Below are 24558 nucleotides of genomic sequence, written 5' to 3'. Positions count from 1 at the left end.
TCATGGATCTTTGTTCCCTCTTTCACCTGCTAAGCTCAAACTCAAACTACTTGCTTTCTCCAAGGGGCAAATAGTCAAAACATTCTCAGCCTGTGAAACATTCACTCTTCTCTACGAATCATTAAAAGCCTACCTTGGTCTTGGAGAGTTTATTTTCTTTCTTTCTTTCTTTCTTTCTTTCTTTCTTTCTTTCTTCCTCTTTTCTTTTCTTTTTTCTTGATTCCTCTGCATCCAGAGATAGATGAGTGACTGCAAAAGCAAAAAAAAAAAAATGTAACTGGGTTCTGTGGCCAAATGATGCTATGAAAATTCTTCTGGGGCCCCTCAGAAGAATGAACTCAGCCCTCTGCATTAGATAGCTTCACTTGTTGGCTGTCCATGCTGAAAAAACTGAATGACAGCAACCTAAATGTGTTGTCCTTTGCTCACTGCTGTGTGTTAAAAAAACCTCCCTTGTGGTAACTGATGCCACACCCTGAACTATGAACAGCAAAAGCTTATGTATGCCACCTGCCCACTGCCCGGCTACAGGCTCCTAGATGAGGTGTATTTCTTGGTCTTCTATATGGACCATATCATTTGCTTTGCTTTCCTTAAATCACAGAAACAAGATCTGATCCTCTAGCTGCTTTGTAAGTCCTAAGGTAATATTCTTTAAGTCTCTTTTTTAAAGCAGGGCATGCACTGTTGTCTTCCTGATGTGTCACCAGCAGCTTTAAAATCAATCCCCTTGTGTCTGTCACCGTGACTCAGAAAACTAGGACAGTGATGACTCTGTCATTCTGTGGTTCTGTGGTTATATGTGCCCTACTGTCTTTCATTTCTATGCTTCAAAACAGTAAGTGGGCCACACGGCGACATCTTTTTATCACAAACACTCCATGAAAATAGTTTTGATACTGAGTAGAGAACGGGAAAGACAGGAAGGGTGATTTTTCTGCATGATTGTTGTTTATTTCTGTGGCAAGTTGATAGCTGGGAAAACAAGTATTTGAGGGACATTTAAGGCCTGGCATTTCCATTCTTGACTCAGGTTTAAAGCTGCAATTTGCATGGTGACATTTGAAACTTGACCATCCTGGCCCATGTGGTTGCCAGACATCGGCCACTTTGGCAAGAAGTAACCTCAGAGGGATGACAAGAGCAGTCTTCCAAAAGGAACGAACAAATGTCTGTCTGGTCCCCTGTATCAACCCAAACAAGCAGCTGTGCTCAAAAGGTTTCTCCTATCTTGTGGAGCCAGGAAAGGTGAGCGATTCCAGAGAAAAATGGACCACAATGCATGTGGGGCAAAGCACTTGGTTTTTTTGTTGTTATTGGTTTTTAAAGGAGTAGCAGAAAGGCTCAATTGTGGGATAAGAAGGACACTTTCATTCCACCACCATTCTACCTGCTCCCAGTGCACCTGAGTACAAGGCACACACAGAGACTCTGCCTAGACCCCAGCTGCTATGAAGGACTAGTGCACATAAAAGCCCTACTTAATCCAAACCATTATTTTTTTCCTCGTTTACCATCTCCCGCATTCTCTCTAGATTGATATAAAAAAGAGCGGCTAATGGAAACTATTTGCCTGAGTTTCCTCCTGTTTTTTGCTCTCTTTCTCATCTGTCTGTTTCCTTTTCTTATCTCCAGTGGGAGGGGGATCATTTAAAGAGGGACAAGATACAGTCAAGGAGTAGAGATGGGAAAGGAAAAGCTAAGAGTCTCTCAAGAACTTGAAGCACACGTTTCAATCCCAAAGAAACTAGATGGAATTGAAACACTTTAAGGAACACAAGATAGAACTTGCCTTTTTCTTCTGAAATAAATAACTAACAATAAGAACAAAATATTCAGCCCTCCATATTTGCAGGTTCCAATTCAGCCACTGATCAATATATTCTGAGGTAGAGGGAATGAATTCCAGAACGTTCCAAAGAGAAGGCAGTCTGGCCCTCCTCATCTTTGGGCTCTACAACTCTAGAATCAACCCACCGTAGGTTAAAGCATTTGGGGAACAAGGTCTTGGGAAGCTGGAAAAGGCGAAGCCTGAGTCTCCACATACTGAGTATTGTGGTGTTGAATCTACAAGAACAATGCAGTGTGAGCATCCCTTTGTGGCTCCCACCTTTTCCTGAACTCTTCTCTCTAATAATCCTTACTTGGGCATTGTTACAATGCATCTCCTTTTGGTATTGTATGGTTAGTTCTACAAGGTCCCTACCTACATGAAACATGTACAGTCTGTTTTTCTTTCCATAAGTCCCTTAAAAGTACGGTTTATACACCTATTACTTATATAGCATTTACGGTACCTTAAGTGACATGTGACCTAGAGATTACTTAAAGGATATGGAAGGGATGAGTGGAAATGACATGCAGATGATACTATGCCATATTGTATAATAAATGTGAGCATCCGTGGATTTTCAAGCCTGTAGACAACACTGGACCAATCCTTTGTGGATTTACAAGGAGAACTATAATAGCAAACACCAGTACAAGGCTACCCTGTTCTAAACAGCAAATTTACCTATTTACCTCACACGTCACGTAATATAAACACTGATAGCATCCATTCTAACAGGCCAATCCTTACAGAGATTCCTTAAGTCCACAGAAGACAAATAGCTCACCAATATTATTCCAGCAAATCCTGCAAGCCATTCATCCCCAGTAGTATTACCCTGCTACCCTGAGGCTGCCTCCTATGGATTGAAATGTTCATTTCTGCCCATATTGTACTCTCACTCCGTGTTGACTGTAATGACAGAAAGAAGACAGCAATTGTGTTTGTTGACTTCCACCCACTAATCAAGGCCATACCCCATTGTACGTGTGTCAGTTGGCTTGATCAACACAGCAGCAGAAGATATGAGCAAGTGTGACCCCTATCTGACAGAACTAGGTTGGGTTGAGTAGGGACAAGTCTGTCACAGCAATTTGACTCAGTCAATTCAACATGCTGGTTAAACCCACTCTGTAATGCTACTGTCCTCCGAAATAGCACTGAAGCCTGAAAGCAGAATTAGTAAGGGGTCAGAAATTTCAGTTTCCTGAAGGCAGAGAAGCTTGGAATCCCTCAAGGAAGGTATAAATACTTGAAAACTCTTTTTCCGCTGACCTTGACCTTGAAGGCTAGAGAAGGGTGAACAGTTTCTCACACACACAGGAAGGGAGAGAGACAGGGAGAGATAGAAAGAAAAAGAGAGAATGTGCATGTCCAGGAGTTCAAGAAAGTGAAGGAAGATGTAGGCAAAGGGGTATCATCAGTTTGATGCAGCTATGGACAGAATTAGTTCACAGAAAAGAATTCTACCTGTGAGCTTCAGTATGGCTGATGCCCCACTCCCACACTCCCAAATCCCCACAAAGGTAGTTCTCATGTCTTTGATGTACATAGGGAAGGTGAGTCCAAAATGTGTGGGTCACTCTAGCCACGTCTATATATCACAGAACTACCATACAGCCTAACTGATACCAGTCCATACAGAGTCCTGCTTCTAAGAGCATCATTATCTAAGCAAAACTGCTCCTTAGTAAGCATGGAAGGCAGGATTTCATATGCTCTGGAGTCAAGAACACCTGTGTTCAAATTCTAATCCCATTGGCTACTTATCTTGATACTTCTGTAGACTTAATTTCAATATTACTAAAATAAAGACAACAAAAATGATGTCTTCATTGAATGTAGTAGAGTGCAAGTGAGATAACTTTAAAGCATTAGGTTCTATAGCTAATGGTTAGAAAATATCCAATAACATCTATACTTAGTGTAAAATTATGTGTAACCTGTATAATTTTAAAACATAGTCAGAGCTAAAGATATAGCTCAGTGGTATACTGGCCCAGTAAGAGTAAGGCCCTAGATTTTACCCTCAAGATTGAAAAAAAAGTCTGTGAGTGTGTATGTGTGTGAGTGTGTATGTATGTGAGTGTGTTATGTGTGTCTGAGAGAGAGAGAGAGAGAGAGAGAGAGAGAGAGAGAGAGAGAGAGAGAGAGAGAGTGTTTGGTGATGCTTTATAATTCTGAAATAAAGCTTTATGACTAAGTTTCCTGGAAGTATATTTTCTCAGCCAAGTAGAGTTCTATTTATAAGCAACAGTGAGGCATAAGGTTTCCTAATTTAGTATCCTCATACATTTTAGTTTTCATACAGGAAACACTAAAATTAAAATTGAAACAACTTTACTATGATTAGAGAATCATTTGAATGACCTTTGTTGACGGTATTTGATCTGAATGTGCTCATTATAAGCCAAGGGAAATGAGGAAGACAATGGGAAAGAAAAAATACCTAGTGGAGCTAACCAATAAACTAAGCCCAAGACTTGTATGCATTGTTTGATCTGTGTGTGCAGGATCCTAGAAATTCAAAATGGTATGAGCCACAGAGCAGTTTAATCTGATCCTGCTCTGATGTACCGATTTCCTCCCTACCCCCCTTGATTAGGTTGGGACTTACAAGTGTCAAGTGGTGAGAAACTCTCTTCACCTGGCAGCAGACCATATGGAGGCAACTCCAATTCATAAAACATTATTGCTTACAAACTCAATATTTTTCTTCCTGCAATTCAGAACTGTTGGTCAATTGGTCTGACACCTTTAGCCACACAGAGTAGAACATCGCTTTTTTTGCCTTTGAGATTCTGATTAACCCTACAAATCTGTCTATCCAAAAGTGCAATTTCTCTCATATGCACAAACTCTATACATAAGTTCAAGGACTTGTCAGCCCATCCTTTACTCTCCTAGTCAAGCTTCCTCGTGACTTCCTTTCCTTTATCCAAAAAGCATCTCACATTCCTCTTGAGTGAAGAGATGGATCAACTGGTCCTTGGTATGACTTGGCATCACTCACTGCCATGGCCCTGTTCTCAGCAGCTTGTTTTTGCCACTGTTCTTAACAAACTGCACCAAGAAGTGAACACAGCAAGGCCCTAAGACCCAGCCAGGGTGTCCAGACCCTGATGCCATCATTCCCACCTGCTGCGCCTGCTCAGACACAGCACAGCCTAAGTTTTCACACCCTTCTGCAGCAAACCCCTCCAGGCTGGCTGGCTGGATATTAAGTGGGGCCTTGTTTTCCCTTTTGGCAGGATCAGGTCGGTGGATTATTAGATCCTATTAGCCAGCTCTAAACCATGAGATCTACCAAAACAAAACAAAAACAAAAACAAAAACAAACACGCAAAAGCCACCCTGGGGTGAAACAGCACAAAAACAATTCTAAAGCTTTGTCATTATTTAAGGGAGACATGGAAGTGGAAGATAATGGCAGGCGAACTGGGTAAGTTATGCTTCTGAGGCTCCTGCCATGGCCATCAGTATAAAAGGGAAGATTTGTGCTATTTACTAGGGTTCTAAATTAAGAGAGGGAAAAGCTTTTCCTATATTACCTTTGAAGATCATCTTCTGGTTAATAAAGAGCTTTCATAAACATTAATTCAAACTATCTTGCTTAGAAACTGGTACTTCTGAGGCTTTATTGCACTGACTTAATTAATGTTCAGCAAAGAAGCCCTGTGCTGGCTTATCAGTCTCCCGGTCATTACCACGCTCATCAGTTAGCATTTATGCATGTGTAGGAAGCATATGAATTTGTATTCTCCAGTTCAGCCAGTGTTCTACAGCTGAACTCCACTAATTTAAAGGACTTGAGACCAGATGTGTCGTAAAGTGGCGATTTGTCTAGATTAGTCGTCGCACATTGATAGCCACAATCCTTTTTTTGCAAAATGTACAGCACATTCCAATCTGAAGAAGCCTCAGCATTATGAATTCCGTTCACTTGGTTGAGTGTTTCATTTGCCTGCTAATATAAAATTCATTGAGGCAGCAGGCAGCAATCGGCACTGTTGGGAGTTCTAGTTCAGTGCCCCACAATCCCATTGCAGTAAGGCTAATGGCCAAAAGGGGCACCCAGAATAACCCACTTACCTGTCTGGCATTGCAGAAGGCTTTTTGCATATGTGAAGCACTTGCTCAAGTTTTATGATGGTTTGGGATAAATTTGCAAATCTGACCACCAGAGACCAGGACTATTTCCACTGTGCTTCCGTGGCTACTTAGCAAAAATGCTTCAGAGTGCTCAGCAGGGAAAGAAAATGTGATAATTATTGGAAGATTGGACATTAGATTAGAGTGAGCTCTTTGGCACAAAAGAATAGTGTCTGTGAGATGCTTGTTTCCGGCCACATACCACTGAATTTCCAGCACAGTGCTTAGAAGATAGAAAATGAGGGGAAAACAGGCAAAAATTCTTACGTCTGAACAACCAACTGAACACCTAAAGATTCTGCATAAGGGAAGAGGAAGGTGTAGATAGGCTCAAGGTTACCCTATAAACTACAGAATTTTAGCTGCTATCTGCAAACTTAAAGCATGGCATTTAACCTATGGAGGCAGGACAAGGCATGTATCTTTTAAAAAAGACATCATCTAAATTCATTAGCGATTGGTAAGGGTGAGAGAGACAGACGAATGCTTTTCAGTGAGAACTAAGGAAGCCATTTTAGGAGACTGAAATGAGATGTGAATATGTTGCCAGGAGTCAGTAAGGCTTCCCAACCTTCTATCTCTTATTTCTAGTGCAAATGATGAGAAGTGCCCAGCACTTGTCTCCTGCTTCTCTTCAGCTAGCCCCTAAAGTCACAGTCAGCACCTAGCAGAAGTGGAACTCCAAGCAGCCCTGTGAGGCTATAATATTTCTGTTCTGTTTATCCCCACCCTTCCCAGGTTATTTGTTTGTTTGTTTGTTCGTTGTGCTGTTTTGTTTTAAAGAACTTTGTTTCTTTCTGTCAATGCACTAGTCAGGCTAGACATAGCTTACTTGCAGTAACAAACAGTTCCTTAAAGCTTGCCAGCCTCACAAGTTATAATCTCTATGGGTCATGCACTTCTTCTAAGAGACTCTTCCCCAAGTATTGGCCAAAGGGCCCTCCAAAGGACTCTGTAACTAACCCCCCCCAAGATCCCCGCATTATAAAATCCAAGTGGGAAACATTCCATTGATGACTAGGTCACAAGTGCCTTGCTCAGGGGCTGGATGAGGCAGTCAGGAATCACTCTGCTTCTCAACATCATGGTGGGTTCTTCCCCCAACTCCAGTGCAAAGGAGGATTAAAAATTAGGCATACAACAATGTATCAACATATGTCCACCATATCTATAACGTACGCATATAGCAGAAACTTTATATCATGTAACATGGATAACATATGTCTGCATTCATTCACCTGAAGGAAAATGATATCCTAATGATATAAGTGTCTGAGCTATAGAATCAGCTCTAGCTTTGATGACTGAATGGAGATATTGCACAGGGCTGTTTATCCAACTGCACAGACTCAAATTCCAACTAAGTGGCAACAACTACATGTCCTCATGTAATCAGAAATGGAAAACAAATCAGGAGGAGAGAGATCACTCCATTATAAAACTCAAGTGCAATATGTCCTTTCTTGAGCATGTTTCCTCTAACAATTCTTTCAACATTTGTAACTCTTATGTTTCATATCCAGAAATTTCAATATGTGCATACCATTTTTGAGCACTTGGGTAGTATTCCTCTCTTTTTATTAGTGCATTTTATTAGTCATTTTTTTTTTAGTGCATAAAGGAAATAGTGGTTTTGCATGCCACAGGTTTCTCCTGGGTTCATTCTTCTGCTGACTTCAGTCTCATTGGTAGACTGTCCCATATGATATGTTACATTCACTTCCCCAGGGTCTAAGTGGCTATCCAGAAAATTAGATTTTAAAAAATTGCTATTATTTTAATGGATGATGATCCACAAGTATGCCATTACTCCAAAGTAAATATTATGTATAAACAGTGGCCCATCCAAAAGTCTGAAGTCAATATTATTTTTAAAATAAGATTTTCAGACATTAGGCTAGCCCCAGAGGATATGTATGTGACTCTTAAGCTCTGCACTCCTAGTATTTGAAGCCAGAAAGTCATCTGCCATGAGGGTGTTGTCCGCTGCAACACATGCCCTTTGCTCTACCCACCAAAAGCCAGCAGCGGTGTTGCTATCTCTCCAGTGGCTACTGGGGTATAATGACAGGCATTGCCAAATGTTGCTTAGTGCTTGATGGGAAGGAAAAAAATCATTTCCATCTCCCCTGCCCAAAATAGAGAATCACTCACCAATGACCAGAATACTTTGATTCTCTTTGTGGTAAATTCCTGTTTTGCCCTCCAAATGGAATGACCTATCTTGCCTCTGATAATGAAGAGCTAATTTTAAGTTACAAACTTTTCAGAATGATGTAACTCTAGATAACACTTCTTAAACCCTTATTCCTCACTGCCCCATAGAAACCCTTATATATAAGATTATTTTCTTCAGGGCATGTGCAAGTTTTGACTCACAAGTAAACATAAGTACTGTTAGATGTTTAAATAAAGATGATTTGGTTTCTAGTCATGCTCTCAAGTTGATTCAGTAATTCAGCATAGATTCTGTTCTCAAATTATAGCATAAATCATTTACTATATAGTAGGTGGTTTAATGATTGCACAGAAAATGTAAAATCAATTTCGATGCAAATGCAACTTCAATAGAAATCGCCACTTCCTCCATTTACCAACTGTGTGACTTTGAAGACACCATCCAGCCTCTTGAGGCTCTCTCCTCAAGAAAAGCCAAAATAACTATGTCTGTCTCTGAATGGTGGTCACTTTGAGGAAGATGAGAAGCCTGAGTCACCCAAACAAATTCTGTTACATGGTAGAATCAGAAAAACATGGAATTTGTAAACCCATGTGTGGCTAGCTCACAGAATCCAAAAATAAATGTTACAGGGCCTCATGAGAGGCTGACATTAAGAGACCAAATCACAAGTTAAATTTCATCTCTATGTCTCTCTCTCTCTCTCTCTCTCTCTCTCTCTCTCTCTCTCTCTCTCTCTCTCTCTCTTTCTTATTTATTCATGCATATGAGATTCCACTATACCCATTATATAGATGGGTTGTGAGCCACCATGTGGTTGCTGGAAATTGAACTCAGGACTCTAGAAGAGCAGCCAGTGCTCTGAACTGGTGAGCTATCTCTCTAGCCCCTGAGTGCAATCCCGTATCTTTGTGTCTTTGTCTCTATATGACACCTTTCCACACAGAGTGAAAAGAATGATCATGCCTGCCTCTGCAGAATATAAGATGTGCAGAAAGGACCATCCATGGCCAAGCTTTGCACATCTAATATTCAAATATCAAGTAAGGCTTTGAACTGTGAGTTGTAAAACCTGGCTGGTCAGTCGATGTCTGCCATCTGTCAATCTTGACATTCCTGGTGTCGGTCCACCTGGCCCCAAGCCCATGTTTTTCTGACAAAGTACATCTATTGGAAGAGGGGAGTGGTGGCAATGACTAGCGTAGTCAACAAAAAGAAAACGTGTGATGCCCTCACTCTACTATCGTTCACATTATTAAAGGGAACAGTGGACTGCAGTGTCCCTGGAAGAGTCCTATTTCCAAGTTCAAAGGCGCTAACGAGTTTTCCAAGACAGCCTCTGCCGAGCACAGTTTCCATGGAGGCTGCTGAGAGCATCTCTAGCTCCTCTCCTCTCTATTATATATTCAGGCCTCTCTCTCTCTCTCTCTCTCTCTCTCTCTCTCTCTCTCTCTCTCTCTCTCTCTCTCTCTCCATTACTGCTATGTGTGTATTTCAGTTTGGCATCTCCGTTGGTGGTGAGGCGGACGTGGTCATATTTCAGGGGCCTGGATCCTGCTTGCACAGTTGCCTCTGTGTTATAATTGCTTTCCGCCATGCAGCTGCCACACAGGAGCTCATCTACATGCTGGATTGCTTCGTTTACAGCAAGCCAGCCACACACTGAGTTTAGAAACAGGCAGGCTCTGCAGGCAAATCTTGCCTCCTGAGGCATGTCATTTCCTTGGACGATTTGCGGCCCGATAATGACCATGTCATGATTGTGTGGTGATAGTTCCGAATGCCCCAGCACACTTGATGGATCCTAGCATAAATTGGCCATTTGTCAACATGTAGGATCTTTAGAATTTCCATATTTGAGCTGTTATGCCATAACACTGATTAATTGTTCAAGGCCCAGTGTACCCTCCGTATCCTGTGTTACAGGAAGGTTAGAGCTCCCTACATGGACTCATTAGATTTGCTTTCAAGCAGAGAAATCCTAAATTCCCTTCAGTAACAGGCAACGACCTCTTGGTTTCTCAGGGAGCTCACAGGTTTCCTCTGCCCTTTACCTGCAGCCCTACTAGAAAGCACAAAGTCCTTTAAGGTAGAAAGAGGATCCAGCCTGCACACTAGCACAATGGGGAGGAAGAACACCCACTGTATTGAAAGTATACCTTTTTTACAAAATGTGGACCAGATGTTATTACCCAAGTTGATTTTCATGGTTTCTAATTTACTTTTTTCTTGTGTCTGTTATTATTAGACTATTTTAATTCAGCCAGCAAATGTATATCTATTGCCAACTATATGTTATATGCTGTTCAGGGGACGAGGCAGTAAAAAATGCTACTAAAATGTTCCATGAAGCTATTTTTTAATTACATTTTAAATTTTATTTGGGGAGTATGCCACAGTGAGTATGTGTAAGCCAGAGGACAACTCATAGGAGTGGCTCTCTCCTTCTACTGTTGGATCCCAGGGATCAAATTAGGGTTATCAGTTTTGACAGTAAGCACCTTTATCCACTGAGTCATGTGAAGCTATCTTAATTTACACTGACATATTTGCAGAAAACTTTGGCCCATCTCTCTGCAGTCATAAACTTGGTCCCAGAAATCAGCCTGCTATCACTAACAAAACAGAGAACAGTCTCTATTCCATTCAATAGTAAATTCATTTGAAGTCATCTGAGCCTCAAAGTTTTGACTAAAATAGAAGTAAACCAGCGGGCAAGATGAGAAAACATATCATAATATGATTTTGTATGTGTAAAAGTATTTAAGAACTAGGAGTGTACAATTCTTCTTTGGAGGGGTTATTTTTTTAAGTGTGTGTGTGTGTGTTTGTGTGTGTGCGTGCGCATGCGTGTGCGCGTGCGTGTGTGCGTGCGTGGGCGCGCCTGTCTATCTTGATGTGCATGATATTTGTGTCATTCCCGTGAAGGTCAAAGGAGAGTGTCAGATCCCCTGAAACTGGAGTTACAGGCAGTTCTGAGTCATTCACTTTGGATGCTTGGTACCAAACCTGGGTCCTCTGGAAGAACAAGTATCCTTAACCACTGAGCCACCTCTCCATCCTAGGACTGTGCAGTTCTTGAAGGGAATGTCCCATAAAATAGAGGGCCTCATAGCTAGCAATATCCCACAGAGTCACAAAGAACCATTTTCAAGGACATTGTGACATGAATTGTGGCACTTGTTACACTGAGATCAATCATCAGGGCGATTCCCTTTCTTCTAAGCTCATCTGGTAACATCCTCCACTTCCGCAAGTGAATGCAAAGAAAACACTTAGAGCTCTCTCACATACCTCTAAGCTCACCTGGCTAATCCAGATGATCTTCTGTGTTTTGCCATCCTTACACCTACAAAGTCCCTTTTGTTGTGAAGCGTAGCACAGTCACAGACCCGGGAATGAGGATACAGACTCTGGGAGACACATTTGTTCTGCGGATGACATTCACCTGAGGCTAAGGAGCAAAGACGTTACTCCTCCATTTTGAAAGAGAGAAGGGGCAAAGATGCAGAGCGCCAAAGGCCACTACGTTCTGAAGTCCCAGCATTCTAGATGCTACCCTGTGGTCGCCACTGGAGCTGTCAGTCCAAATTCTAGCCAAGAGGGTAGTTATTAAAGCATTTTTACTTGAAATGTTTTACTCAAAACTCTGTAAGTTCTAGATAACTCCCTCGTGGTCAAGTATATCTGAAATCATTCCCCAGAAGCCTAAAAGATGCACTTGGTTTGCAGAAAGAATTCTCATTTAACGCTGTGAAAGAGGCTGGAGGTGAGGTTCCCTTACTTCATGATAGAATGCTCCAATCAAATCACTTGCCTCATTGCACTTCACCTGTGTGTGATTATGGTCTGGATGCTGCTCACACACACACACACACACCCCTTCATCTTGCTTTATTTGGTTTGAGGGTTTGTTCTTGACGTTATTATTGTTGTTTGCATGGGTATTTCATGCCTTTTTAAATAGGTCTCTCTCCTTTTTCTCATGGCGGTCTTTCTTCTTCCCAGAATTCCTCTCTCTCTCCTAGCCCCACCTATCTCCTTTGTCCTGCCCAGGTGGGATAGCTTTTTATTAAGCAAAAGGTGGGTCACAGAGACAGCAAGCAGTAATTAGCATCAGAATACATCAGACCACCGCCCCCCCCCAACACAGTTTCCCACCTGCCCTTTTGCTTGGGATGGGGGTAAGACAGGATTTCATGTAGCAGGAGCTGACTCTTAAATTACCCGGTAGCCAAGGCTGGCCTTGAAATCCTTGTCTTCTAGCCTCCATTTCCTAGGTGCTGGAATTCCGTGCGTCTGCCACATGCCCGGTAGAGTTTACTTTTTAGAATGGTTTTCAGTTCAGAGCAAAATGGAGTGAAATGGCCGAGGGTTCCCTTCCACTTTCTGCTGGGCATGGCAACCTGCCATCCCCCAGATAGTGCATTGGTTATAGCAGACTACCTAGGTGGCTGCATCTTCACCCCTGAGCTCAAAGTGCATTAGAACTCTCTTCTCCTATTCTATATTTTACGACTCCCTTTGTTTTCATAGGCAGCCAGTCCATCCTGTGAACTGTGAGTGAGTGACATGAAGTTTCCTTAATAATGGATGATATCCCACGGCTGTGTAGTGAGTTGAAGATGAACCAAGAAATGACCCATTAGAACTGCCCTTGAGACCAGAGCTCCTCTTCTTCTGCGGGATAAAATGGCAGCAAGCCCCTCCATTGTCCCTTTCATGGAAGAGGTCACCGCTACAACCACCCTTTGTTTCCTAAAGAAACTTCAGGGTTTTGTTCTGGCATCCGTATCTTCCACGTGCAACCCCTTGCTCCTGTCAGCAGCTGCCAAGCAAACTTCATAAAACAGACTTTCAACACTCTCCATCACGGAGTCGCACAGACCGGGGTTATGAGTGGTGGGAAGCTGGGACTGACAGCCCTCCCACACGGCGGTAATTAGGGATGATGCCACGGTCTCTTGCCTCTCAGCCCCTTGACAGCAAAACAATACTTAGAAGGCCAAGGTTCATGATACAGCTTAAAGTTAGCAGAACAGGAGGCAGGGCTGGCGGGGGGGGGGGGGGGAACGGGTGTGAGGGAGAAAAATTAAAGAAGTCAATCACGAGGCTAATTTTAGGTAGGAAGGGGTGACACTCAGCAACAAGGACAATAGAAACCAAAGGCATTCCCAGTTGGAGTTTGCGCAGAAATACAAAGCAGATTAGGCAAGAGGCCAGAAACTCTTCGGGCAAGGCAGAGAGAGCCACTTCACTTTGCCTCTAAGGGGAAAAGCAAAGCTTCCTCAACCTCCCAAAGCTCCTCTTCTCTGGCACAGCTGGGCCCCCAGGGACCCAGGCAGCCTCCTGTGCATCAGACCTGGGCTCCTGTCAGAGCCCAGCCCTGCAGGACCCCGGGCACTTGGCCCCTCACAGCCTGCTGCCAATCTGCAGCTTGTCTGTCATTGTTGCTTGAACAAGCGCTTTCTTTTTTCCCTGATGATTTTGGCACCCTTGCAGGGCTCTGCCCAAAAAGGCCCTGAACAATGGGACCTGATTGTTTTGAACTGCGCCCAATGGGAAGCCTGGGCTGCTCAAGGACTGATGGGGTTCAGCTACCGTGAAGCAGTCCATCAGCAACCAAGGGCTACCCCGCTGCCTGGCCTCCCTTTGCAGCTGCTTAAGGGAAATGCAGGGAAAGAAAAAGGGCCAGGTCACCGGCAGCTCCCAACATGTAAGGCTTAACCCAGGAGGGAAGAAATGCCCCACCAGCTCAAAAAGGCTTCAAGATGGCTTCCGGCCCCTGGCCCCTCCCCGTGCCTTTATAATCGCCGTTCAAAGTGGTGAAAGGCCTAATTGCCCCGAGCAGTGTGGTCAATCTTCCTGGAGATTTAGCTGCCTGCTTTCATCTGACAGCCTGGGAGGGAACTCAGCATTTCCCTTCAGGCAATCTATATGGTCGAGCAGTTCACTGCGGAAAGTGGCGCCTTATCGATTTCTGCCATAGCTTCCATGGCTGACTCGAGGATCAGAGGCTCTGACAATGACTAACAAGTTTAAACCATTAGTCCCATTTGTAACTACTCAGCAAAAGGCTTGTCAGTCACCGCGTACCATATACTGCAGCTTTTAGCAGATTTCTAATCCCATTCATTTTGCCACAATGACCCCTGTAGTTAATGGGGGTTATCGGAAAACTATTTTTCCCCTTCAAAAGCTGCGCCTTTTTTCTTCTTCCTCTTCTTCTTCTTTTAGAAACATAAAAGCCATTTCAGTTGTGATGTTTCAAAACAGTAATGTAGGCGATGATTGATTCCTCTCTTAGAAGAAAACCTGCATCCTGGAGCACAGGACATCATGTGTGCTCCTGAAGACTCCCAGTCAGGTGACAGGAAACAATGCCTCCTCAACAGAGTTCCGGCTCTACTCACCGGTGGCTTGTCTGAATGCCTCTCCTGCCTCTCAGAACTACAAGAGACAGCTGTCACTGTAAGAACATTCTCTTTCCATGTTGAATCCATGCTGGAGATTGTCTTGCTAAAGCCCTGTCTGTAGGAGTGTGCCCCCTGCGGGGCAGCATCCCCAAAGCCCCAAGAGCTTGTTAGAAAATCAAGTATCTAGGCTCACTCACCTTGGACCTACTGACCTAGACGTTGTTTTGGCCAAATCTTTGGGTAATTTCTCAAAGTATGACAATCACTGGTTAAAACTCAATGCATATTGTGTATACCAAACAGAAAAGTTTCTGTTTCCACTATATGGGCTAAGATGTTTTAAGAAAAAGATGAATTTTTCTGCATAATAGTTCCATGATTATCTGACAAGTTTTTGAAATAGTTTTCATCCTCAAATCCACGGTACCTGGCTTCTACTAAGTATAGAAATGAAGAGCAGCTGAACAGATACTTTTGCACGAATGCATGGGGGGGTGAGAATTCAGACAGACAGAAAGGCGATATATTTGCCAATAATATGAAAACAAGAGTGCAGAATAAGTCCGTTCATTAGTTTTTTAATTGCCTTAGCCAAATGCTCACGCGAGCAATTTCATCCAGCCTGAAGGGGCCTTCACAGGCAAAACACTACATCATGCAGGGCTTCTCCTAGAACAAGCTCCACTGGGCCGCTGGTAGAGGGATCTTCCCCACGTTGCCATTTCTACTGCTGGCCTCTACTCTGCACCACCATCCACGCTCTCCTGTTCCGCTCCGCTGCGCATCAAGCTCCAGCTCCTGAAACCCTCGGCTCAGCCCACTGAGACCAATGATCACAGGAGCATCTTACACTAAAATGAAAGTGACCGCTAAGGACTTAATGTGCCAAAGACTATTCCTTGACGTCCCGGAAACCATCCTACCTAAGGGCCAATTCAGCTCTGTCGTTGCCAAATTAATTCGAGAAAAGAGCCAAGGTACTTTTCCTATTAGACGTTCCTTGAGGGTTTAACACACCTACTTCCTGTCTGATTTTTTTGGCCCTGCTCCTTCCCAGTAAATATTTTTTAATGACAGGCTGCCCTGCCTTACAATCAGCCCTAGGTTAGATTAAACATCGCTCAGAAGAGACGGCTTACCTCCATTTCCTGTCAAAAACTGCAAGGTCTAAATTTAAATTTAGGGCAAATTTGATAGGAAAGCAAGAGACTGCAAGATCTCCAATTTTTAACTCATGGATTTCTTTTTCTAAGCACAGACAGGGACTAAAGTGATAAATAACATTACCCTGAGCCAGTGACTGGCTTTGCACGCAGTTACTTCTGGAAGCTTTCTCTCTGGACTGCCATGTTGTGACTATTTAATTGCCACTGAAACACAGGCATCTGATGACTTGTTTGCGTCTTACAGCAATCTTTTGACATTTTGTATATTACAGAAACAGGTGGTTGGGTATGTTGCTAGTAGAGTCGGCAGGAAATTACTTGGTTTCGGGGGCAGATGGTACTGCTGACTATATGTAAAAGACTGTGCTGTGGGCAGGACCAGTGTGGACATGTAGACACAGCAACCCACAAACTGGGGACGCAACAATTTTATGGTATCTGAATCCTCAGCCTCAGTTTGTGAAAACCTAAAGAAATTATTCATCAATTTTCTTCACACAGACTGGAAAGAGTCAGGGTCTGCTCTCCTTCAACCCACCCACCATAAGTTTTAATATATAATTGAAGAGCATGTAAAATAAATGGAAATGTCATTCTGCTGGTAACAAAAGACCTAACTCACAACGGCTTGAGCGCCATCTTGTGGTCAAAGGTGAGTATGACACTTGTAGACAGCCTGCTTGGCTTGCTTGTCGTTGCAAAATGTGTTTCTGTTGCCTCACAGCTGGCTCTTGGTAATGCTAATAAGGAGCTGTGCAAGGTTATCAATTCAGACATCATTATACCACTTTAAAATATTTTGTGAATGCGCACATTAACTTATAATTAATCATCATACGTCAATGTAAATGTATCCACGTAGGCAAATTTAATCAGTATTCTTTCCTAATATTTTAATAGCAGAGTACAAAATGAAACTTATAAGATAAGAAACTATGTGAGCAATGTTTATATTCTAAGCCATCTCAGCACATTCTGGAAATCTGCACTTCCCCATGAAAGGAAATATGAAATATTCACCGATTCCCCAAATGAAATCCATTTTCTCTGTATTATACAAAGCCATAAGGAAAGGAAGAAAGTCTTCTTTCCCAGCATCAGCCTTTTCTGTGCTCCACAGTCATGTGGGTTTTGATCAATACATAAAATGATAAGCTAAGGGAGTTTCATCAGTGGAGCTCAGGTATCGCAGCCTATACCCGGTACCTGGGTTTTTTGTTGTTGCTGTTGTTTTAAGACTGTCAACTTGACTTTTAGGAAATCAATTCACTATTTTAAAACTATGCATTTTAAGCAAATTTCTAATTATACAAATCATTTGGCCACCATAGCATCATAACAGGAAAGAAACCTAGGGAAAATCTAATCAAAGGCAGCATATGAGTTATCAAGTCAAAACTCAAACCTCGAAGATATACTGGGTGTTGTCAGTGAGTCTGGTGAACTTTCTGCCTGTCTTGTTCAGAATATTAACATGGTTCTCACGGGTCCTGGTATCACCTGGAGAAGCATATGTTGCCTCAAACAACATACTACAGACACTTCCACAGGCACTTAGCCTTTTGGACTTTTTAATTATTTTCTGAAATAAACAAGAGGAACTTCCATCTCTATTATGGCTTTATTGTAAATGTATAACGTGTGTGTGTCAGACAAGTTCAAACAGTCAAAATGAAACCATCCAAGTGTTTCTTTTAACTGTTTATATATTTGTGTGGGAATGAAGTACGAACATGTCATTCTGGGGGCGTACATGTGTGTGGGGGTATGTGTGTGTTTAGATCACAGGACAATTTCTGGGAGAAAATTCTCTCTTTCTACCATGTGGATCCTGCAGACGGGGCTGCATTTGTCAGCCTTAAAGCAGGAACCTTTACCCTTACCAGCTGGGTGATCTCACCAGCCCCCATTGCAGCACTGACAGCATTTTTTTTAGTTGTGAGAATTGGTTACAGGAAGTAAGCATATGGCAATGCGGTGATATTGCTCAAAGAATAGCAAGAAACTGACACGTTCCCTCAGAGGGACCCCAAAAGTAAATGAAACATCACGACTTCTTCGCCCAAGGTTTCCCATCAGCCAAACACCAAATATAACTGAAAAATAAGTTAATGAATGACAAAGGGTGGTAGGGGGTTGAGAATGAGAGAGGGGGGGTGAGAGAACTAATTTCAACATTTGCCAGTTCCCATGTGGCCAATTGCTACCATTTAAATCAGTGTGAAAACAGAAAGAGATGTCCACAATTATCTAGTGCAATAGTTCTCAACCTGTGGGTTGCAACTCCTTTGGGGGGGGTCAAATGACCCTTAAACTAGAGCCACTGCAAAGCACAGATATTATATTATAATTCATAACAGTAGCAAAATTGCAGTTATGCAGTTGCAATGAAATAATTTTATGGTTGGGGGTCACCACAACACAAGGAACTGTATTGAAGGGTCACAGCATTAGGAAGGTTAAAAACCACTGATCCAGTGGTTTTTTTTTTTTTATGTAAATAAGCTCAAGACCAAATAACTAAAAAAGTAAATATTTAGAAAATTGGCTTTAGGGACATATTGTGGTTGCTTTTTAATATAATTTCATTAACTATAAGGTTTGCAAATTATTGATGATGGTAGTAAGTGGTGTTAGCAACCAGTTGACATTTATCAAGATTTCATGATGGATCTCCCAAGCTGATGAGAGCTAGGTCCAACAAACTCTGTCCAGTGAACAAGAAAACCTGGGCAGAGCAGGCCAGAAGTAAGTGTCACAGAGGAGAGTAGACAAGAGACAAGAATGCAGCTGAGGGCACCAGATCAAAGACAACAAATGATCATGCAAGTCAACTAAAGAGTGCCCACAGCCATCTCTAAGAAGGAATTTAACAACCTTATTACTATCTTCTCCCAACACCCTAGTCTAAAGGAACACAACTGGATTCACAAACTGTTTCCTAGAAACAATGGCTATTAGTTCACCCCAATGTCATTTCCAGTTGAGAGAACTGGATTTTTTTTTATTTGGAGTTTGGTGTTTTCCTTCTTGTCTTTTGAAGATCAATGACCCTGGAGCATCCCAGATCAAGAAGTGCAAGGTGGACTCATGATTTTTAGTCTAATAAGATTTTGAATGGTTTTCTTTTCATTCTCATGTTTTGTTCTGGTGTTGGTTTGTAAATTGATTCGTCAAGATGAGGCCACTGTGGGAAGACGTGAGTCAGGGATGATTGGAGAACCCAAATGTTACATCAGCATCATTTTTTTTAATACGTTTTGTGGAAAATGCTTTGTTTCCTTCATTCTGTTTCTTCATTCTTCAAATAAAAATAAATTTACCTATAAGACTTCTTAGGCAATTGTGTTCTTTGATTTTTATGCCCCATGGTTTCAGGTTGAACATTTTCGTCTACCTCTATTCCATTTTTTCTTTCTCTCATTTACCTTCCCATAAAATCTGGCATAGATCACTTCCTTTGATCAAAAACATCAGCCAAGACATAGAAATAGAGTGAGCCATAAAAAGATGAGTTAGAGATTCCCTGTGACAATAGAGAATCTCTTCTAAATGGCCACATCTTGAGAAAGCCTGATCTAGCTTATTTTCTGGGACTAATGTCAGATAAGATGAGTTGCTGATAGGCCGTAGAGGCAAGGACCATTAACATTTGATTGTCACTAATTCTGAGTCAATGTCCCATTTCAAAGTCATTAGTAGTATTAAAAACTGCAATAATGCATACAGACAAAGGAAAAAAGAAAGCAAGCCAGCCTAAGGGCATGTTTAATATATTAATGATGACTTACTAGAGGAATATCCATGAAAAGCTTTACCTGAACCTTCATTCAGATTTCTTTGTCTACAATGAGATTGAAAGATAGAAAAACAACTTCTTCCATCAACAAGTTTAGCATTTACACAATATTATACTCATGTAGATTTATAACTGACGATGCTGACAATCTTATAAAACGTTTAATTCTGTTTTTGTGTTTATTGTTTATTTGTGTATGTATGTATGTATGTATGCTATTTGAGTACAGGTGCCTACGGATGCCAGGAGAGGGAGTTGGATCTCCGGACATTGGAGTTACAGTCTGTTGTTATCTGCCTAATGTGGGTACTGGGAACCAAATTCAAAGAGCAGAATGTGTTTTCAGCACTCGGCTATCTCTCTGGCTCACAATTTCATTTTTTTTTAATGATGTAACATAAACCAATGAGCTTCAAAAGCCTTCCCATGAATCGTTTCATTTAACCATTTATGCTCCACTATTCTTTCTGTTCTATATTGATGCTTACAGACTACGTAGCATAGTACTTATTGTGGTATTAACAAAGCCAATCATGTGGCAAGGTTACAAATAAGGATTCTATTAAGTACTATGGGGGTGGGGTGACCGTCACAGACATGAATGGAAAGGGTACCCAGTTCAAAACTGAGGGGTCCAGAATTGCTGTAATAGTGTTGCTGAGGACCTTTTGGGCACTTTTTTTGTTACTGGAAGTTTTGAGACAGCACCATATGTTACTGGGGAAACTGGGTTCTCCTCTGAGAAATTAAAAAAAGAGCTCAGAAGAAAGCTCAAGGACAATTTCATTAGTTCAAAAGAAAATCTCGACAGCAGGCAAGCCGTAAGTCTCAGAGGGTGCCTGGAGGAAGGCAGTAGAGAAGCGAAAGAGAGAAAGCCATGCCCTTTTGAGTTGGGCAGAGAGGTTTTGCAGACAGCCACGTGGCGATAGTTGTGGGAAAGGGGACATCAGAGAAAGAATGAAGATAGTCCGAAGTGTCAGAGAAAGCATGTGTAGGAAGAGCTAGAAAAAGGAAAAGGAAAGGTTGCCTTTTTCTAACTGATTCAGAAAAGCAGAAGCTCTGCATGGCCACAAGCCTCTGTAGAGGGGAGGGGAATTCTGGGAAGGAAAAGTATACTATCTCATTTAAAAGGATAACTACTCCTCCATGTCTTTAACATGGCCTTAAATGAACCCATCTTCCTGAGTCCCTTAACCAGGTTGCTGACCAGTCTACCTGAAATGTTAGGTCTCCACCCAGGCCAGAGACTCCATTCTCTTGACCAGAAGGAAAAAGCTTTTTCCTTCATGGCCCTACCAAATAACACCGAGCCACTTCATCTCTTTTGCTACCGAAACATTTAACTCTTTATGAGCACTATGTTCTCATTTTCCTTGGCAGACCATGATCAACTATAGCTAGGGGAAGCTCTACCCTTATTTTTTTGAGGCTAACTCTCTGAACACACAGCTGATTTGAGCCAAGCCAGGACCCATACTGTGTAGAATGCTATACGACTGTCCCGACAGTAGAAAACCTTAAGGACTCTTTGTCCCTACTAAATCATTATTTTCATGTATTTACTTATTGGGGGACAGGTTGTCACATAGCCTTTAACCTGCCTCTATAGCCTACATACCTTGAATTCCTCATCCTCCTCCCTCTACCTCCCCAGCGCTGAACTTCAGCTGTGTGCCACCACCCCCGCTCTATGTGGTTCTGAGGATCAAATCCAGGGCTTTGTGCATGAGAGGCAACAATCCTACCAATTGAATATATTCCCGGTCTCCCCCCACCCCTACCCCCACCCAGTCCAGAATTTTTCTCTTTTTGTTTGCTTCTTCACACTACCTTGTGCTTGTCCTAACGGTTCCTTCTTTGTGTGATGAGGCAGATTCAGCTTGCCTCGCTTCTGCGGACTACTCTGAGGTCCCAGTCACCATCAGCTCAGGCTACAGTGTGGTGGTGAAGTTCGTCACATGTCATAAGTAAGCCTGCTCGCACTGCTTCCCTAGCCAAGCATGCTAAAGAACCACGAGCAGTCTTCTGTGCAGGCCCCATCTCCTAGGCTTCAGACTCTGTCTCGTAAGAAAGCAAAAACAGGGATCAGGGCAGACGCATTCTGAGCTCCTCATCATTCTTCTTTCCAGACGGTACAATTATCGTTAGGTCTTTCACCAAGCCCTCTCCACCTAAACTATTTCATAAACTTGAGGAATTATGAGTTCACTTAGCATGAGAGCCATCAAGATTGTTCACAAATTCAAATTCCAACAAGAAAAAAAATTAACAGCCTGATAAGGATGCTATGGATTTCGCTCAGTATTTCTATTCAAATTTTTTGAATTTCAGACTATTGTAATTCCCCCTCAAGACCCTTGCTAATTAATATTGAACCTACTCATTTTCATTTAGTCTTTAGAGGCTCAATATTTAATTTATAATGCCTAGTGAATGGTTAGCATTTTAATGTGTGTGGTTACTAAGAGTCCTCAAATATTCAGACCATTTAAATTATTAGTACAAAGTATATTTATATACTTTCATATAATTTCATAAAATACATAATTTCATAAAAATAGAATAAACCACTGGATGCAAAATCCCCCACACAGTGACCATATCATTACACTTTAAATTAATATAAGAAAAAATGTCATTATAGTTTTTGTTTGTTTGTTTAGTTTTAAAAATCTGATCGCTTGTGGGGCAGTGTTTTATCATGCTATAAATAAAACCTAAAAGTTAAATTCTGGAATGGATCAAAGAAGCAAATTCTCAATATATAGCCATTGGCAGAATTATAAGATCAAGCCTGACCTTATGAAATTAGTAAAAACATAAATATTATTTCCCAACCAGTATCCACCATGGCGTGATCTTAGGTGTAGATCTTAGCTCTAACACATTGGTTCCAGAGCATCTCGCATGAAGCGAGAAGTATTTCCATCTTTCAAATGAGGAAACTAATCATGTCCTACAGTGTGAGCCACAGCTGAACTCTTCCCGGGGATGCTTTCTTCAGCCCTGAGGACTGAGGTGGTAGTGACAAGCTGAATTCTTCGTAGGAAAAGTCTACATGGCAGTCCTTCCTTATCTCCAGTTTCATTCCCCAGTGTCTCAGCCACAGCTTAAAAACAGTAAATTGGAAATTTTAGAAACAAATTGTGCTTTTAATGGAGTGTCAATCTAACTATCATTATGAAATCTCCTATCATCCCACTCTGGCCCTGCTGGAGCGTGGACCAGCCCTCTGTCCAGTGTGTCTGTGTCATACACAGCCCCATTTGTCTCCGCTAACCAGTAATATAAGAAACAAAATTCTTTTATCATAAATATCTACATGACCAATTGATTCCTACAGAATATTTGATTTGGGCCTAACTCCTAACTGTAGCCAGCCTGTACTTATAATTAATGAGCTAGCATGAGTGCATGGCTGATATCGTTATTATAAAAATAAGATAAAATGACAGGATGCCAGAACAAGTTTGAACATTTTTTTGGTTGAATGAAATGCATGTCCTAATTTTTGCAGGAGTTTTTCAGATCTATTTTATTTTTAATTGTGTCTGTGCATAGGTATGTGCATGTGAGTGCTGGTGCCATCGGTGACCAGAGGTGTTGAATATCCCTGGAGATAGAAGTACAGACCATTTCAAGCCACCCAACATGGGTGCTGAGACTGAAATAGGTCCTCTGCAAAACAGCAGTGCACACTGTTAGTCACTGAGCTATCCCCCAAGCCCCCAAGGTTTGTTTTTTGCCCAATACGATACCTATATATGCAACACATTTTAAAATTTAATTTGCATTGTTAACATTTTCTCCATCACTTTCATCAGTCTAGAAAGTCAGCAAAAAAATAAAGCCAGGCCCCAGTTTATGATGGCGTGATTTATCTAATGCTAGCAGTCTCATGACCCACTGCTGACTTCGGCATTCCTCTTACAAAGCTGAGGAGAAGTGCGTAGGTACTGTGTGTCCTTGCATCTCTTACCACACAGATATAATAAATGCATCTCAAGGGTATAAACAATTACAAAATGTGGTAAAAATAATTGTGGATCATTCATGAAAATTTATTGGCTTTCTTTTTACTAGAATTCATTTTATCTAAGCCAGTCGTGGCAGCAAACAGCTATGGTCTCATTTCCTTGGAAGGCTGAGGCAGGGGTGGTCAAAGTTCAAGTCCTTCCTGGCTTACAAGTATGAGGCCAGCGCATGCAACTTGGTGAGTCCCCACTCAAAACTCACATTTTTCAAAAAAAGGGCTGGAGACATAGCTCAGTAATAGTGCATTTGCCTGGTATAGACAGTGTCTGGTCTGGGTTCAACCCTAGCATGACAAAACAGTCTCTGATTTTGCCTAACAAACCATTCCTTACGTTCACTAGCCTGCCTTTGCTACCCAGCTGGCCCCAAATCACCATTCAAGTTACCAGAAAAATCCTTCATCTCTAAGGAAGCTTTCAAGAAATACTTAAGCTATTCTCCCCAAACCCCTAAACCCTTCACAAGTAGCATTTAAGAACAAGAAAAAAAAAACTATGCATGTGACTCTGATATATGCGTATATGATTTTTAAATATTTTTGTGTTTATATAGAACTCTATTAAATACAGCTGTTCACTGCAAGAATCATCTTCACAGTTCTAAATACCTGTTCAGTTGCTCACATTACACTTCAACTCATACATGTTATGAAGAACTAGCTATCTTCAAATACAATGTTTAGAAAATAGCCAAGATGCAAAACAGATTACCGGACCCATGTGTAAGTCATATTTACAAACATATGCACTCTGAGGATTTCTGGGAGTTTGGACTTAAACAAAGGTCTGGGAGACCAGTTGGGTCCAAGGAAGCTGGTCCCAGAGTAACACCAGTAGAAATCACTCATGTAACAGCAGCGGCTTCTGCCTATAATGAAAAGAAGTCATTCAACATTCTCTGTAATGAGGCAAAAATCGCCTTGAGTTCCTTACAGTGAGTTCTGGTCTTCAATAATTGGTTCATTTGAAGATTATATCAAG

General features: G+C 41.8%; 1 long non-coding RNA gene across 3 annotated transcripts in view; it reads right to left on the bottom strand.

The window, feature by feature from the left end:
- Positions 1-24558, bottom strand: part of LOC311587523 — a 237511-nt gene that overhangs the window by 173171 nt on the left and 39782 nt on the right. For all 3 annotated transcript variants that reach the window (XR_014775891.1, XR_014775892.1, XR_014775893.1), the window contains 2 exons: positions 21374-21600; positions 134-249 (listed from right to left, as the gene is read on the bottom strand). This is a non-coding gene — a long non-coding RNA (uncharacterized lncRNA). The remainder of the gene's footprint in view (positions 1-133; positions 250-21373; positions 21601-24558) is intronic.

The sequence above is a fragment of the Acomys minous genome (assembly GCF_964271855.1).
Source record: "Acomys minous genome assembly, chromosome: 2".
NCBI classification, from domain to species: Eukaryota; Metazoa; Chordata; class Mammalia; order Rodentia; family Muridae; genus Acomys; species Acomys minous.
This window is presented reverse-complemented; position numbering and strand designations above follow the sequence as displayed.